Source organism: Haemaphysalis longicornis, unplaced genomic scaffold (genome assembly GCF_048455015.1).
Source record: "Haemaphysalis longicornis isolate Haplotype H1 unplaced genomic scaffold, Haemaphysalis longicornis Haplotype H1 scaffold_7, whole genome shotgun sequence".
Taxonomy (NCBI): Eukaryota; Metazoa; Arthropoda; class Arachnida; order Ixodida; family Ixodidae; genus Haemaphysalis; species Haemaphysalis longicornis.
This window is the reverse complement of record NW_027526422.1, coordinates 57,355,459-57,374,524: the sequence shown is the minus strand read 5'-3', so window position 1 is coordinate 57,374,524 and position 19,066 is coordinate 57,355,459. Positions and strand designations below refer to the sequence as shown.

General features: G+C 48.3%; 1 long non-coding RNA gene across 1 annotated transcript; it reads left to right on the top strand.

Annotated features, from left to right (window-relative positions):
• Positions 1–2,806: 2,806 nt before the first annotated feature.
• On the top strand, positions 2,807–8,223 carry LOC144144335 (uncharacterized). Its single transcript, XR_013317220.1, has 3 exons — positions 2,807–3,114; positions 5,556–5,640; positions 8,131–8,223. It is a non-coding gene; the product is annotated as an uncharacterized LOC144144335 (long non-coding RNA).
• Positions 8,224–19,066: the final 10,843 nt, after the last annotated feature.

Sequence of the window (19,066 nt, the reverse complement as noted above, 5' to 3'; positions counted from 1 at the left end):
CCTCCTGCGTCGGTTGCCGTGGCGGCTCACTTCCCGCGGCCAACTCTTCGGCTTCCTCCGCGTCCATTACAAGCTCGGCTGAGCTGTCGTCTGGCACGGGTCCGGTTACGGCGGCGCACGTCCGCGTGCACTGTGCCGCCTCGTGGCCGAAGCGGCGACAGACACTGCAACGCGGCACCTTGCAGTCCCGGCGCATATGTCCCGTACTCTGGCAGCGCAGGCACTGCGGGGCTCTCCCGGGCACGACCACGAGCGCTGACTCGCCCGCCACTCGGAGCTGGTGCGGAAGGTCCTCGGCCCTCACGCCCGCCTTGAGCTTGAGGGTAACTGCCCGCGTAGTCGAGCCCTTGTCGTGGACGCCTTGAACTCTCCACCTCTCCCTGGTAACGTCGGTGACTCTGCCGTACGGGGAAAGGGCAACACGGACGTCTTCTTCGGTCACATTGTGTAGCAACCAATGCAACTTCAGCCGGAGGTCCTGGTTTGCTGGGTCGATGACAATACACTGCCGTCCCTTCACTCTCACGTCCTTCGCTTCGAGCATCTTCTTCACAGCTTGCTCATTCTTGAAAGTCACTGCCCAAACGTGACTCATCTGGAACGCTCCCAAGGAAAGCACCTCGGGGTCCCAGCATTAAAATCCTAGGAGTTCACCTACAAGCAGACACCAAGAGTGACATCTCCCTAAAAAAACTGAAGCAAACTACCGATCAAATAATGCACATGATTAGGAGGGTGTCAACAAGGAAGAGAGGAATGAAAGAGGCGGATACCCTGCGTTTGGTCGAGGCATTCGTCATTTCAAGGATAACCTACATCACGCCGTACCTCTTACTAAACAAAAGCGACATAAATCTCCTCAATATACTCATACGGAAGTCAGTCAAGCATGCCATAGGACTACCCATGAGCGCGTCCACAGACAAGCTGCTCAGGATGGGCATACACAACACCGCAGAAGAATTGATCGAAGGTCATCTATCAAGTCAAAAGGCCAGACTCAGCCGAACTAAAGATGGACGAAAAATTCTCCTCAACATAGGGTGGGCGGCCCTCGACGCGATCCCGCAGGTACAGATACCATCCTCCTGGCGCCAGTCTTTAATTATTCACCCACTGCCAAGAAACATGCACCCCACCCATCACGAGGCGAGAAGAGCAGCGAGAGCTCGAGCGCTCAACACGAGCTTTGGAAAAGACCCCGGCGTCGTATACACGGACGCCTCCCGTTGTAGAGGCAAGCCATACGCAACAATAGTGGTATCGACCAAGAACAGTCTCCTGGTAAGCGCAACAGTCAAGACCACGGACATCACTGAAGCGGAGGAGATGGCAATTGCTCTGGCCCTCACACAGACGCCGGCACAAACAATTGTCACCGACTCGCAGCAAGCATATCGGAACTACCAATCAGGATGGGTGTCACCAGTTACCCTTAGATTGCTGCAGAACAAAATAGCAAATAGAAAAATCAAATTGGTGTGGACGCCTGCTCACGCCTCCATGGAGGGTAACGAGTTTGCCCACCAACAAGCCTGCGCACTCACACCCCAGGCTACGGAGGAAGGCGTGGAGTACTGCCCGCTTATCACTTTCAGAGAAGTTACGCAGCACTACCGGCTAGAAAGACAGACACTCCCTCCACCTCATCCTAGCCTCTCTAAGGAGCAGCAGACAGTCTTTCGCCTCATTCAATCTGGATCCTTCCCCCACCCAACAAGGCTACACCTCATGTTCCCGGAACAGTACTCGGCCGAATGCAAATTTTGTAAAAAACCAGGATCACTCCGCCACATAATTGGGGAGTGCGACTTCAGCTCAGAAAATCCACCCCTCCTCCATCCCCCCACCCCCTCTTTTAGAGAGCAATGGGAGATTTTGATGTCCAGCTCCTCACTCGCGACCCAGCTAGCGCTGGTCGACCGGGCGCAGGCGGCCATGACATCATATGGGCTCCAGTGAATAAGGAACCACTCCCAATTTAGACGCTCAATAAATGTATTCTCTCTCTCTCTCTCGGGAAGCAGTTCCAAACGCGCCAACGCGTCTCGGAAATCTTCGACGCGGTACGGAACCTCCAAGCCACCAGAACAGCGCACAATCGGGTCGTAAACAGGTCTAAATACTTGAGCTCACATAGTCTTGCTAAGCCTCCATTTGAGTGAATTGTTTGCCTGCGTGGATTTGACGCACGGTGCTTTTGTGTGCGTGCGTGCGTGCGTGCGTGCGTGCGTGTGTGCGTGTGTGTGTGTGTGTGTGTGTGTGTGTGTGTGTGTGTGTGTGTGTGTGCGTGTGTGTGTGTGTGTGTGTGTGTGTGCGTATGCGTGTGCGCGTGTGTTTGCGTATGTCTGCGGGGAATAATTTTTTTATCCGGCCTTTCTGTTTGTGAAAAGCCCACAAACAGTGAGTGCTTGGACGCTGAACAAAACACAAAACAGTCAATCTAGATGTAGATGATGATGATAATAACTTCGTTTGTTAATCCATTTTTATTCGCTTTTGAGTAGCAACAACTTACGAAAACAAAAGACGTTGCTCGCATCAAGAAAATATACTGCCATTATATATATGTTTGCTATTATCAACTTTAACAAAATACTATAATGGCGTCTGCCTACTTTGCTTCAGGGGTGATGATGAAGGAAGAAAGTAACTGCTAAAACTCTATGACTGCTAGATAGCCAACTGTAGTAATAAGTCTAGTCTAGGCTAGCATATATGCAGCCATTGTTATAGGTGCGCAAGTAGAGTGAACTAGTTCTGTTATAGGTGCGCAAGTAGAGTGAACTAGTTCACTCTAGCGCAAGAAAAGACGTGGCTGGTTCGTTGTGCGTGGTTTTGGTGGTTTGTTTTCGATTTGATGGTGTTACGTGAATTACTACGTGCTCCTCCTGCCGTAATATTACGTGTTAGTGCTCTTGTGCCACCTGAAACATCGTGAGTGCTGGCAAAGCGTCTGTGTCGTCGCCGTACTGCGCTGCTGAAGCAAACGCACATCGAGGTCGCCATTTGACAAAACACCTGACAAGTTGTGCGTGCCTACGTGAATCAAGAGTCTCTACTGCAAGTTCCAGTCTGTCGACGCGACGTGTGAAAAATGCTGCGTGTTCTGCCGTAAGTGACTGTTTATCGTGGCGCATGTTAAAATTTTATTACGCGTTGCCGCAGCGCTGTTTTGTTAAACGTGTTGAGTATATTCCTTGGTGTTCGGCTCGCCGCGCTTCTTTTATTGTAAATTACCGGCTGCGTCGGCGCGGTCATAATGAGCTTCCAGGAGCGGCGGCCAGTATGCTGTGTGAGTGATCGACCCCCTTGCCATTGCCGGCAACGAAAAATTATGCTGACGGCCCAGCGGCCGCCGCTTGGCTTGGGTGGATTCGACGCTAAAGCTTGTTGCATGAAAAAAAAAGAAAAAGAAAACTGCGTTAATGGTTGTAAAACAAAACGCCCACTCCCCGATTTTTTTTTTAGGAGGCAGTTGACCCACAGTATATTTTTTACAGGACGTAGGCAGCTTAGCATTGTTCTAACGGGTAGTTTTCGTTTACGGGTAAAGAAATGCAAGGAGGCTGCATTACATTTTTATAATACGTAAGAGTTGCATATACGTTGAATTTTCAACATTTAAGCATTGCTAGCAACTTTATAAGTAGTACCACATGCACAAGGTCTTTAGGCAGTGAACATTTGACCAGATAATTGTTTAGACGTCGCAGCTTGAAAACATGCTGTTCCAGCCTGCATTGCTGGTGCAGTCACAGGGCAGCTTTCACTGTTTTAATGCAAGAAATTTTTCCACCTTCCTAAGCTCATCAGCATCGTCATGATCAAACAGAAATTCTTGTGTGGTGTGACATTATTTGTAGCTGGCTTGCATAAATTGTGTTGACCGTAACATGTTGAGCATGGGTTAAACGTGTTGATTCTTACAAATATGCATGTGATGGGGATACAATCACGGTGCGAAAAAGATTAAGCAGGGCGTGGGCTTGCCACCGTGCTCCTTCGCCATCCTGTTTTTTCGTTTCGTCAGCATTTCAACTTGCCTACCCCTTGGAGGTATTGGCACGCTGAGACGTTCACCATGTGCCTCAGAGAGAATTTTAATGGCGCCATGACGACAAAATACAAGTTTGTGTTATTCGAAAGATTTCTAGTGTTATGGTGCCCCCAGCACTTGTCCAAATGCAAACGATGCTTTAGTCACTGAGAAATTCATTAATTGAAGCTAAAATTTTGGTTTTCCCGCTAAATCGTGCATTTTCAGGGCCTGCAATGACATCACAGGAACCGACCGCTCTGCAGCCGATTGGGAAACCTTCTTTACCGTTAGTTAACCTAGATGGTGCCACCATACCGTGGCAAGCCGCTTTCTGCTTTTGTTTTGTTTTTACCGTATTTAAACGTGGCTTGTTTTTGTTCAGCGAGAAAATAATCGTTTCGTGAAACATAGTGCTCGCTCCACAAATATGGTCACGTAAGACACCGTTGCTTGTGTCAATGGGCCATTGTTGTCCGAGACAACCCCAAAGCCCCGCAGTCCTGTGCAGCTAAACCAAGCATAGTGCGTGCAGTACCAACAGCAGTACGCATCGGTACTTCTATGCTTACGTGTGCTTTCCTAACCTTTATTGTTGGTCCCACCATTCTTACTACTGTGAAAAGAATGTGCCCTAAATTTAAGCGCAAATAGTTCGTTCGGCAAGCTTATAGCCTCTGCCTAATTCGCGTTTGCTGTTGCCGCCCTTCGCTAACTGCAGAGCTGGCTGGTATGACATAGGTTCTGTTGCGGGAAATGAGCTAGTGGGTCGCATGGCCATTTCCTTTGTTCCTAATTTGTAGCTTATTTGAGTGGAGTTTATGTTAAAAATGGTGTCAGCATGATTCTAGCAACGGAATCCTTTGAATGAACCAAACTTGTGTTTTCTCTTCATGGCTCCTTTAAAAGCCGTAACCACGTTTCGCACCCTCTGCACCAGAGAATATGCTTGCACAGTGGAAATCTGGGGCCACAAATTTCTACCACCTAGGGATATTTAATAGGCTTAGTTTAACATTATTCAGTGTAAGGATGCTTCTGTTCCTTTAAAGTATGGCTGAAAGCCTTGTAAGGATTGTCATGTATGTACAGTGCTCACGGATTGAAACGCGACACTGCAAGCGCGTGGCCTGCGCAACATGCACCGCCGCCAGTGGACGCCCGTGGAAGCTAGGTGTTGCATTGTGGTATACCACGAGGATGAGAGTGTTTTGACCATAAGCTTGCTGCTTCCGGTTGCCAATAAGCGGGGCAGTGGTTCCCCGCAGCGACAGCGGTGCGCTGTCAGCGACAGCGGCGTCCATGGACGGCGCTGCATGTATTGGTGGCCACGCGCTCGCAGTGTTGCGTTTCAATCAGTGAGCACTGTACTTATTTTTTAGCTTGAAAGAACTGAAGGTGCCTTTTTTGCACCTACAAAAAAGAAATTCTGTCATGTCCTGTCAGAGCGAGTATTTCACGGCATTATACCGCATATTTACGGCTTGTTTACTACTTGAACTTCCATTTTTTACAGGGCCAGGTGTTTGACATGGAGGATGTACGTTGTGAGCTACCAGAAGAATTGGCTGCCTCCTGTTTCTATCTATCCTGCACGACGTGTAAGTGGAGTTCATTACGGCTGTGAAATGCATGAAAATCTCGATTTTGAAGGCTGAGAGAACATGAAAACATAGAAAACCATTGTGGCATCCTTGTGGTACCTTAGTGATAGACATAAGAACATAAGAACCTTAGACATAAGAACATTGCAGAGATGGGACAAAAAATAAGGAACCAATGAGGGTGAGAAACTTCCTGGTACCTTTCTTATTTTTTTTGTCGCATCAGGGCTGCGTCCTTGCTCCATGAATTAATTAATAACGACTTTGTCACCCTTGTTCACTGTGGTAGTTGCGTGGTGGCCACAGACAGTGTGTGGGGATTTTTCTTCTACCGCCTATTACAGATGAACTAGATCTTTAGACTTCTACTCAAAAGTCATATTATGGATTACATTACATGAGTGAAACAATTCCATGCACCCAGAAATAGAATTTAGGTGAATTCACTTCAATGCCCTAGATGCAACTTGTGCCTAGCAGTGAAAAGGGTGTATTGCGTGCCTTTTTGCCACTGTGTGTCATGTAGTGTAATGAGTCTCACTGGCCATCGTAGCCCCCCCCCCCTTCCCCCCCCCGAACAGCTATTTACTCTAGCAAATATAATGATGGTCCTAATTGTAGAAGGGTACCCGCCGCGGTGGCTCAGTGGCTAAGGCGTTGCACTGCTGAGCACGAGGTCGCGGGTTCGATTCCCAGCCGCGGCGGCTGCTTTTCTGATGGAGGCAAAAAGCAAAAACGCCCGTGTGTACGAGATTTCGGCGCACGATAAAGATCCCCAGGTGGTCAAAATTAATCCGGAGCCCTCCACTACGGCGCACCTCATCGCCTGCGTTGCGTCGGCGCGTTAAACCCTACAATCAATCAATTGTAGAAGGGTACTCAGCAATTGAAGAAAGAGCTGTGGGGGTTCTGGTTTGTGTATCAGACTTTGTTTGGAATATTGTTATGTAGCCACGGATAATGCAGGGTTTTTGTAAAAATATAGATTATCGGAGAAAACTTGTGCTCCGCAGTAAACATTAAAAAACACAAACCTCGAAGGAGTCAGCAAAGGGACGTGCATGGATGAGCGTTGGCGAATTGAATGCTGCAGGGTTTCTTTTGCACTCATTCATTTAGATCGAGAACATTTTCAATAAAAAACAGGAAAAGCTAGGATAGGGATCGCAAAGCAACACCCTTTCCGTATCAAACAGGACTGCTGGTGCAGCATACAAAGGAAAAAGGGGAAAAAGACGGTTCCCTTAAAAAAGGATAAGATTGCAGGGTGTGGCCAGGTGCTTGTAACAAAACATATTGTAAACAAATCAAATGGCGTGGTTGGGGGCAATATTATGATGTTTATAGCAGGAAAAACCTGCATTATTTCCGAACGGTATGAATGCTCTGTGTGCAAACATATGCAAAAATGCTTGTGTGTTTTTAGCATTTGAGTGCACGTTACAGAGTAGTCAGCTCAAGTTACTGCGGTAGCTTTCCTCATTGCTGGTAAGCATAAACCCTGAAGTTAAATTTGCTGTATTCGACCGCTTTAACCCTTTCACTGTCACTGATGTCCTGGTTTGTCTTCGAATTTCTCCTCCACGGTGTCACTGACATACCGGTGCGTTTTCTGTTGTGCGTTGAAAAATTCGTGCCATGGTGCAAAGTTGGCGCACCTGCATTGTTTGTGCTATCTGTGAAATCTTTCTAGTAGCTTGTATTTTCACAAAGTGCAGAGCGACCACGCCCAGCTTTCGCTGCTTGGGGGTCACTCCGTGCACTGTACATCTGTTGGGATGAGTGACCACGTGGCACGCGTGCAATAACGGGTGCAAGTGTGCTATCCACCACGGTTTTCTAGGGTTGTTTTTTATTTCTGTTCCTGTGTCTGCTACCCATCGACACAAGGAAATATAAAAAGTGAGGAGCCAACCTAGAGGTTGGTCAGTTCATGGTGATGTACATTTTGCTTTTTGTAAGCAAGCACAGACAAACAAACTAGACAATGCAAGTGCTGTCTCGTAAACGAAATGCACAATAAAACTGCTGCCTTTATAGGTTCCAAAGAACGCGTAGACACAAGCAACTACTCATGATGACGACTGATCAATGCCTGTCTTAGCATGTTCATGCAATTTTATGTTGCCTTCCCTGCCCCCCCCCCATATTGCTTTGTTCCCACAGTGCTGCTGCAATAATCTCATCTCTCAAATGTTCTTGCGAGGTTGTATAAATGCCCGTCATGAGGAGGCCATGAATCTGTGTTGTGTTGTGTTGCCTATGTAACAGTATGTCATATTTGATGTTCGTAAGCTCATTAGTTAATTTATGTGGTCTCAATTTTGTGGCTAATTTTGCAACCTAGAAGTTGTACCTTCTCTTTCAGGATACTTGGTTCAGTTTTGTATGGGAACACTCCTTTATATTTACAAGCATAACCAGCAAATGTTTGAGACGTGTTTGTTTAAACCCCTTCATATGCGATCAATGCGTTTGTCATTTCAGGTTCAAGTGTGGCAGTGGCTGTCCCGTCCTGTGAGGGGTAAAGATGAGGCGACACCTGGTGTGGCAGGCGGCAGCAGCACGTATGGATCCAACCTGAATAAAATAGTCAGGTTTGCAAGAGTCATGTGATTCATGTGGTTTTTGTCAGCTTGCTCTTACAGAAACAGCTGCAGCATGAAACAGTGACTGTGGAGCTGGCTGACATTTTCTACATGCAGCTGGCTGTTGGGCGCTGTTATTTGACAGCATGCAAAGGGCACTCAAAAGGTGGAAGCTTGTGGGATACGTAGAGGACGGAAACATAAAGGATTCTTGGAGGACGCAGAAAGTCGGTGGCGAAATTTCAATACAGGGGACACACAAGGGACGAATGCGGTCTGTTGCCTTCAAGACATATAGGGGACACACAAAGGCCGTATGGTGTCTGTGTTGGCTTTGGGAGATAGACTGGACGCATGGAGGACGGAAACACACGGGACACTTGGAGTACGCTGAAAGTCGGTGGCGAAATTCCAACACAGAGGAAACACACAGGACGCACGCAGTCTGTTTCCTTCGGGACGCAGACTGTCTTTTGTCTGGACATAGAAATTTTCATAAAGGATACCTCCACCGAACCTCCACCGAACACCCAACTTATATCTTCACAGATTCGCAATCCGCCATCCGAAATTATTTACGCTATACTGTCAACCCCTTTTCTTCTAACTTAGTGACTGACACTCTCAACAGACATCCTTCTCACCTCTTTGTCCTGGTATGGGTCCTGGTATGGGTCACGCTAACATGGACGGCAACGCAAGAGTAAACCCGCTTTCCCGAGATCTATCCCCGGGTCCGTCTATGCTCTGGCCAACCTCATACCATCCTCTTTCCACTCGTCTTAATGATCGCGAGACCCGTAAATTCACTTTACTTTCCTATCGCCTCGCCCGCCAAGTCTACCCTTCTCCAGACCCCCGCCTCACTCGCGCCCAAACCGTTCTTCTCCGCCAGGCTCATACACGCTCCCTCCCATCTCACCACATTCTACCTCGCATTCTCAAGTGCTCCGGTCCCCCAACCTGCCCTTCTTGCGGCGCATACCCCTCTATTCCCCACTCCTACTGGGACTGCCACCCCCCCGAAGCTTCCCCCCTCCCTCTCCCGCATCACCTCGTGGTACACTTGGCTGGCTCCCCCGCCCGGAACAGACGTTCGGGCCGCCCAGGAGGCTCTCTGCCTTCATATCCAGAAGATCTCCAAGGACATTCTGGACTACTATGAAGACAGTGACGCCTCAGGATCCGTCGTTTAGCTGACCTGGACTTAGGTCGGTGACTGGGCAATAAATGTTTCTCTCTCTCTCTCTCTCTCTCTCTCCATCATTGTTGGTGTAAGTGGGAGCTTCTTTCCTTTTATTGCAAGTGTTAATCATTGCCCCATCATGCGTTGTATCAGTAGCTTCTTGGCGTGGTTTGAACGATGAACGAGTCAATGATATAAGGCGCGTTCGTAGAATTTGGTTCTTTGTCGGTTTTGTGGCGCAGTGAGAAGAGCACCATGTACCTCGCGTTCCGCCCACAGGGTCGTGGGATCGAAACCGGGCGCCGCTAACTATTATTTTTTAGGGGCGAAGCTCCTAAAGTCATGGGTTTGTTCATCCCTTGTGTCTCGTGGTACGTGACCGCCGCATGCTTTCGGAGATGTCGCAAAGTGGGCCGCGTTGCACGTGCAAGAACCGGCTGCAACCGGCAGCGCAAACTCGGCACCGGGAGCGCGAGCTTGTCTGTGTTCGCCAACGGAGGCGCGAGCGCACGTGCACTGCGAGGGGGAGATCACGCAAGAGATCACGCCACGAACGCAGGCAGTCGTTCTCGGAGCGGCGGAGAGCGCAGCTCGCGCGGCGAGGAGAATGGGGGAGGGGCGGACGACAACGACGCCGACGCTGCATGGAGAAGGCGAGTGAATGAGATGCAGTCGGATGTACAAAACTGCGCAGCGTCTGCTTGAAAAGGTTCAGAAAACTATTCCTTTGGTGTTTCTTTCAGTCGTTGCCATTGTTCTACTGACGCAACCGCACATGTAGAGAAATTTTACCCGAACTTTCTATGTTCTGCTTTTTCAACAGGTGTCCCTAGATTTTCCCGTAAGCATTTTCAGGAAACTTTTCCTTTGGTGTTTCAGAAGTTGCCGTTGTTCTACTGACGCAACTGCACATGTTGAGAAATTTTACCCGACCATTCTATGCTCTGTTTTTTAACAGGTGTGTCTAGAACTCCCCGTAAGCATTTTTCAGAAAACTTTTCCTTTGGTGTTTCTTTCAGTCGTTGCCGTTATTCTACTGACGCAACTGCACAAGTTGAGAAATTTTACCTGAACTTTCTATGCGCTGTTTTTTCAACAGGTGTGTCTACAACTCCCCGTAAGCATTTTTCAGTAAACTTTTCCTTTGGTGTTTCTTTCAGTCGTTGCCGTTATTCTACTGACGCAACTGCACAAGTTGAGAAATTTTACCTGAACTTTCTATGCTCTGTTTTTTCAACAGGTGTGTCTACAACTCCCCGTAAGCATTTTTCAGTAAACTTTTCCTTTGGTGTTTCTTTCAGTCGTCGTTATTCTGCTGCCGCAACTGCACACGTTGAGAAATTTTACCCGAACATTCTATGCTCTGTTTTTTCAACAGGTGCCTCTGCAACTCCCCGTAGCATTCTTCAGAAAACTTTTCCTTTGGTGTTTCAGTCATTGCCGTTGTTCTACTGACGCAACTGCACATGTTGAGAAATTTTACCCGAACTTTCTATGTTCTGTTTTTTGAACAGGTTTCTCTACAACTCCCCGTAAGCATTTTAAAGAAAACTTAGATGCGACTGCCTCTCATTCACTCGCCTTGTCCATGCAGCGTCGGCGTCGTTGTCGTCCGCCCCTCCCCCATTCTCCTCGCCGCGCGAGCTGCGCTCTCCGCCGCTCACCCCCTCCTGCGCCCCTCCCCCATATTCTCGCAGCGCGAGCTGCGCTCTGTGCCGCTCACCCCCTCTCCTCTCCGATGCCCCTCTCTTGCCCACACCCCTCCCCCTACACTATAAAAAATAATAGTTAGCGGCGCCCGGTTTCGATCCCACGACCCTGTGGGCGGAACGCGAGGTACGTGGTGCTCTTCCCACTGCGCCACAAAACCGACAAAGAATCAAATGCTACGAACGCGCCTTATATCATTGACTCATTCAAACTATGCCAAGAAGCTACTGATACAACGCATGATGGGGCAATGATTAACACTTGCAACAAAAGAAAAGAAGCTCCCACTTACACCAACAATGATGAAGTAAAGGTCATTGCGACAGCGAAGCCCCAAGCATACCACTTAGGGAGATGGACCAAGATTGGCCAATAAAACATAATAATAATCATAAAACATAAAAATCATACGCGTTCCCGACACGTTTCACGCGATTTCAGAATCAATCCAACGGAAACACCAAGTGTACCCCACGATGCGTCGCATCTACACAGGGTTCCCCTCGCGGGGAGGTGGGCGCAATTTTTCCTTTGGAGTTTCAGACGTTGCCGTTGTTCTACTGAAGCAACTGCACATGTTGAGAAATTTTACCTCTACTTTCTATGCTCTGTTCTTTCAGCAGATGTCACAACTCGACGTAAGTATTTTTTTGCTATCAAACTCAACACATACATCACAGCGCGCGGTCAGAGATATTGTACTCCTCTCGTCCGTACAATTCCTAGGGGAAACACTAAATGAGCATTGACGTAATCACATATTGCTGTGTGTGGTGTGCTGTTCTTATTGGCGTATCTGCTTTCTTGCAGACTAATAATTTTTGTAATTTCTCGAGGTGTTTTTGAGCTATAGTTACTACACGGTTGGAAGCGACGTTTAGTCATAGAAACAGCCGTCTGACTGTGGAAAGGTCATTTATATTACAGAGGCATCATGTTCACAACTGGACTATCTTGCGGGAAAACATTTGAAATCCTCTGTTAATTCTCAAGGGAGGCCAAAAGCACGCAATGGTTCCCAATTTTGGAAGCCAGATTTTGGGATCGAATAATGCGCGTCTTTTTAAAAAATAGTGTTCGTCACAGGGAATTTCCGTCATTTTTTACTGTAATGCTTCATAGTACATGCTGTAGCGGGCCTGTTCTCGAGCACCGCGGTAATTGTGATATGAGGCTTGCAACGCGAGAAGTACGATACACATTATTTTACAGCCAATGCTTGGGCTACCCCAAACAAATGCCGTTCTCTGAGAGAGGGAAGCGAAAACTGAAACCACATAGGTAACGAACGGCGGGGATGAGGAGGTAATAACTGATGATGAGATGGAGAGTAAAAATCTGCTACTGAAACCAAAATTGCTCAGGGTGGGTCGAGTTCATAATCCAGGAACCCCTCTAGATCAGATCTTGTTGCCGTCGTCAGCCGATCCCCCTGAGGTTGTAACCAGATCTAAACAAGACATCTGGCCAGCTCCCTCTTCCACTGCTTGCGCGCGCGTGAGAGAGAAATAGATAGATAGATAGATAGATAGATAGATAGATAGATAGATAGATAGATAGATAGATAGATAGATAGATAGATAGATAGATAGATAGATAGATAGATAGATAGATAGATAGATAGATAGATAGATAGATAGATAGAGATTGAGAGAGACAGAGAGAGAGAGACTGATAATTTTTATTGCCCCCATGGGCTAATTCACGAGAGGACTGGTGACCAGGAAGTTCCCCAGTGACTTCGCCTGCCTGCCCGAGCGACGATGGCTTCTCCCACCGCCGAACCCGTGCTTGCGTGTGGTATTATAATATCAACTGATGATACTACAACTGGTGTGTGACTATAGTATCAACTGATGTGGTGGGTTGGCAGACCTGCACCATGTGGTGACGTGTGACAGGCTATCTGCAGTGTACACCAGTGGGCGCGTAATGGTAGGGAAAAGGGTGTGCGAGATGGTTGCGTGAGCGAAGGTTGGTCTTAATCTGTATGGGCTCAGGTCTCCTTTTATGTGGGGAGGAAGCTAAGCCCTATCGTGAGAAACAACACTTCTGAATCGATTTTTCTAGTAAATAAGTTTGCGTAACCGCCCACATAGCGGTCCGAACATAGCGTACGAACTAAAGAGTTTAAATCTGCGCAAATAATTCCGAAATGTTTATAAATCATTTGAGTTTGCCTTTAAGATTCGGCAAGACGAAGCTTGGTCACGCTGCGGGCCGCAAACGAGTGCCACACGATCTGCGTTGCGGAGCGTGTAGCAGGGATTTCTTTTAGGTGCGACTGCATCTCATCCACTCGCCTTGTCCCTCCATACGGCGTTGTTGTCCGTCCACACCCCTCCCCCTACACTATAAAAAAATAATAGTTAGCGGCGCCCGGTTTCGATCCCACGACCGTGTGGGCGGAACGCGAGGTACATGGTGCTCTTCCCACTGCGCCACAAAACCGAGACAGAATCAAATGCTACGAACGCGCCTTATACCCTTGACTCATTCAAAGTACGTCAAGATGCTACTGATACAACGCATGATGGGGCAATGATTAACACTTGCAATAAAAGAAAAGAAGCTCCCACTTACAGCAACAATGATGGAGTAAAGGTCGTTGCGACAGCGAAGCCCCAAGCATACCACATAGAGAGATTGACCAAGATTGGCCAATAAAACATAATAATAATCATAAAACATAATAATCATACGCGTTCCCGACACGTTTCACGCGATTTCAGAATCAATCCAACGGAAACACCAAGTGAACCCCGCGATGCGTCGCATCTACACAGGGTTCCCCTCGCGGGGAGGTGGGCGCAATTTCTTTTTAAATCCTGGTTGACCTGCGGATATCGGTGCACTCCGCCAGCTGTCCGCCGACTTATATTTTGGAGGTGCCATGGTGACAAAATACAACTTTCGTTAGTTCGATTCCCCGCTGCGGAGGCCGCTTTTCTTTTGGAGACGAAAAGCAAAAATTCCCGTACGTATGAGATTTCGGCGCACGTTAATGATCCCCAGGTGTGTCAAAATTAATCCGGAGCCCTCCCCTACGGCGCGCCTCATTGCCTGCCTTGCGTCGGCGCGTTAAGCCCTACAATCAAGCAACCACAACTTTCTTTAGTTTGAAAGCACTAGTTTTGGTGACTCACAGAGCCCCATTCCAGCCACGAAAGATGCTTTCTAAACACAAAATGCAAGTAACATCGAAAAAATCAAGTTTCACTCTAGAGTGGCCCCATGCGGCCAGAGGATGAATTGTAGGAGCCAAGGCCAAAATAAAGTTTTTAATGTGTGCTAACTCCACGTTAGCATTCAACTGAGTCTACCAAAGAAAACTAGAGGCCGCACTACAATCGGCCGGTCATGTTGCTTCGGGGTGGCTTAGGTGGGACGCCGCCAGTCGCACAAACACGATTTTGTGACGTCATGGAGAAGTTGCCAGGCAGTGTCTGTGGAGTCGGCACAGCTGCACCTGTTTTCCACAATATTTCCGTTATTCGTTCCGAAGTTCGCCATAAGATTGGAATTGTTATTATTATGGGGACACAGTGATTTTTATCAAGACTTCCAAGACAGGTCCCTCGTAGGCTAGAGACATATCATCGCCTACTACTGAACTCGGCTACACCAGCAGTTACCTTTTTCACTTCGGACTGACGACCGACCCGTATTGCGACAGCTGTTCTTCTGTAGAAACCGCTGAGCATATTTTGTTAGAATGTGTGGCCTACTTGGCACCAAGATCCCGTTTTTTTTAGGAATTTGAATGCCCAGCACAAGGGCCGGTATCTTTGAAGACTGTCCTAGGATCATGGACTTGCCCCTCAAAGGAGCGTCAGGCTCTAAAAAGTTCGTTTTGCTTTTAGGACGACATTGGTCACATTTTTAAATTATAAATTCTGTGACACACTGTACAGAATAGTCCGTCGAGCACGTCACGCCACGCCCGTGTTTTTTTTTTCTTTTGCCCACCTCTTTCTAGGGCCTGTTTTCCTTGCATCCCCGACCCATAGCAGAGAAGCATGTAGGCGATTGCAAACGCCGGGAAAACTCCCTGCGTTTTTAATAAAGAGCCTTCTCTCTCTCTCTCTCTCTCCTTGAATACATAGCCCCTTACGTCCTTTCCTGCCGGAAATCTGTATAGATACCGCTTGTAGATAATTCGAAACGTTGAAATGCCGTTATTCTTAACTTTCGTATGCGATCTCCCAAAACCAAGTGCATTTTTTTCCCTATAGGGAGCAAAAAAGAATGCCCACATTGGCCTTCCCACAGGACAATATTGGGTTGTGAAGGGGCCAGGGGAGCAGGAGGGAGGCATCTAACCTTCCCACCCCCCTATCCTCCCTCTCAATCTTCCCCTGCAGGCTATGCTACACTTGGTGAGCCATTGTGGAACCTTTGTGGGTCTCTAAGCAGCACTCTCCTGATGGTTGTGTCATAAATGCGAACCGGGGGCTTCACCGGTTTTTAATGTTTTGCTTTGCCTTGAAAAAGGGCTATTGCGAATCAACCTGCGGCCAGTTTCAGTAGTCCTGTTGGAAAAATCCAAAGGAATATGGCGACTCTAGCAGATACAAGGTTTCGTTCTACCAGAATTTCTTCTGTTCGTTCCTTCTCTTCGTTCCAGCCAAGCCGATTGACCCATCCTACGCGCCGTTTCGTAAGTATAAAAAGGAAGCTCTCTTTGTTCTTCACACGATTTCGCTGCTGCCGTCACCTTAAAGTGGGATGCATGGCTGGTTCCCGTGTGCTCCCTACAAAGCATCCTCCAAGGCAGCAAGAGTTACCACCTTGGCAATAAAATAGACTGAATGTGCAAACGCGACAATAGAATAACGATAAGCGCCGTAGTTTGACGGAGAACGCAAGGAATGAAGAGTGTATGGATGACTCTACAGCGTGTATGCTTTGTTCTACTGGTCCGCCATGTACTCATTTAAACTGAGGACCGAAAAAATGAAGACACGAGAGACAACATCTCAGAGAATAGGGAGGCTTTGTGTTTTCTTGTCGGTGGGAGTTCTCCTTTTTTGGCGATGGACATTTTATTGCGTTGCGTGTAAAGTAACGGCACTGCGAGTAGCGCGGCGTAGTGAAAGAGAATATGAGCACATGAGGATTCCCGAGATTCCAACTACGTGACTCAATCAAATGTCGAGACGCGTACCAGATGGGGTGTGCTTTAGACGTGGCAAGCACCTCCGTACAAAGCGCGGCCGTCGTGTGCCGGCAGAATATATGGTGAAATGGTAACTTTAGTTCCCTTGAAGACACTTATCAGTTGGGATGTGCTTTAGACGTAAGTACCTGCGTACAAAGGGCGGCGCGGGGTGCTGCTCGTCAGGTTCGATCGTTTACCGGCAGATTCTCTGGTGAACAAGTAATTCTAGTCCCCTTGAAGATGCTTATCAGAAGGGATGTACTTCAGACGTGGCAGGTACCTCCGTACAAAGAGCGGCGCGGGGCACTCCGCGTCCGGTTCGATAGTTTGCTGGCAAAATCTGGGGTGAACAACCAACTTTAGTTCCCTAAGACGCTTATCAGTTGGTATGTGCTTTAGTCGCGGCAAGTAACTCCGTACAAAGCGCGGGGCGCTGCGCATCAGGTTCGGTTGTTTGCCGGCTGAATCTAGGGTGAACAAGTAACTCTAGTTCCCTTGAAGACGCTTATCAGTTGGGATGTGTTTCAGAGGTGGTACGTACCTCCGTACAAAGAGCGGGCGCAGCGCGTCAGGTTCGATCGTTTGCCGGCAGAATATATGGTGAACAAGTAACTAGTTTCATTGAATACGCTTATCAGTTGGGATGTGCATTAGACGTGGCAAGTACCTCGGTGCAAAGGGCAGCCGCTGCATGTTAGGTTCGATAGTTTACTGGCAGAATCTGGGGTGAACAAGTAACTTTAGTTCCCTTGAAGACGCTTATCAGTTGGGATGTGTTTTAGACGTGGCAAGTACCTCCGTACAAAGCGCGGGCGCTGCGCGTCAGGGTCAATCATTTGCCGGCAGAATATGTGGTGAACAAGTAACTCTAGCCCCTTGAAGACGCTTATCGGTTTGGATGTGCTTTAGACGTGGCAAGTACCTCCGTACAAAAAGCGGCGCGGGGAGCTCCGCGTCAGGTTCGATCGTTTTGCCGGCAGAATATGTGGTGAACAAGTAACTCTAGTCCCCTTGAACACGCTTATCAGTTTGGATGTGCTTTAGAGGTGGCAAGTACCTCCGTACGAAGAGCGGCGCGGGGCGCTCCGCATCCGGTTCGATCGTTTGCCGGCGGAATCTGGGGTGAACAAGTAGCCCTAGTTCCACTGAAGACGCTTATCACTTGGGATGTGTTTTAGACGCGCGGCAAGTACCCGTACGAAGAGTGGGCGCTGCGCGTCAGGTTCGATCGTTTGCCGGCAGAATATGTTGTGAACAAGTAACTCTAGTTCCCTTGAAGACGCTTGTCAGAAGGGAGTTGCTTCAGACGTGGCAAGTACCTCCGTACAAAGAGCGGAGAGCGGCTCTCCGCGTCCGGTTCGATCCTTTGACGGCAGAATCTGTGGTGAACAAGTAACTCTAGTCCCATTGAAGGCGCTTATCAGTTTGGATGTGCTTCAGACGTGGCAAGAACCTCCGTGCAAAGGCGGGCGCTGCGCGTTAGGTTCGATAGTTGGCTGGCAGAATCTGGAGTGAACAACTAACTTTAGTTCCCTTGAAGATGCTTATCAGTTGGTATGTGCTTTAGACGCGGCAAGTAACTCCACACAAAAGCGCGGGCGCTGCGGGTCAGTTTCGGTCGTTTGCCGGCAGAACCTGGGGTGAACAAGTAACTCCAGTTCCCTTGAAGACGGTTATCAGTTGGGATGTGTTTTAGACGTGGCAAGTACCTCCGTACAAAGAGTGGGCGCTGCGCGTCAGGTTGGATCGTTTGCCGGCAGAATATGTGGTGAAAAAGTAACTAGTTTCCTGAATACGCGTATCAGTTGGGATGTGCATTAGACCTGGCAAGTACCTCCGTGCAAACGGCGGCCGCTGCGCGTTAGGTTCGATAGTTCGCTGGCAGAATCTGGAGTGAACAACTAAGTTTAGTTCCCTTGAAGACGCTTCTCAGTTGGTATGTGCTTTAGACGCGGCAAGTAACTCCGTACAAAGCGCAGGCGCTGAGTGTCAGGTTCGATCTTTAGCCGGCAGAATATGTGGTGAACAAGTAACTAGTTTTCTTGAATACGCTTATCAGTTGTGATGTGCATTAGACGTGGCAAGTACCTCCGTGCAAAGGGCGGCTGCTGCGAGTTAGGTTCGATAGTTAACTGGCAGAATCTGGGGTGAAAAACTAACTTTAGTTCCCTTGAAGACGCTTATCAGTTGGGATGTGTTTTAGACGTGGCAAGCACCTCCGTACAAAGCGCGGGCGCTGCGCGTCAGGGTCGATCGTTTGCCGGCAGAATATGTGGTGAACAAGTAACTCTAGTTCCCTTGAAGACGCTTATCGGTTTGGATATGCTTTAGACGTCGCAAGTACCTCCGTACAAAGAGCGGTGCGGGGAGCTCCGCGTCAGGTTCGATCGTTTGCCGGCAGAATATGTGGTGAACAAGTAACTAGTTTCCTTGAATACCCTTATCAGTTGGGATGTGCATTAGACGTGGCGAGTACCTCCGTGCAAAGGGCGGCCGCTGCGCGTTAGGTTCGATAGTTTGCTGGCAGAATCTGGGGTGAACAAGTAACTCTAGTTCCCTTGAAGACGCCTACCAGTTGGGATGTGTTTTAGACGTACGTGACAAGTACCTCCGTACAATGAGCGGGCGCTGTGCGTCATGTTCGATCGCTTGCCGGCAGAATATGTGGTGAACAAGTAACTAGTTTCCTTGAATGCGCTTATCAGTTGGGGTGCATTAGATGTGGCAAGTACCTCCGTGAAAAGGGCGGCCGCTCTGCGTTAGGTTCGATAGTTTGCT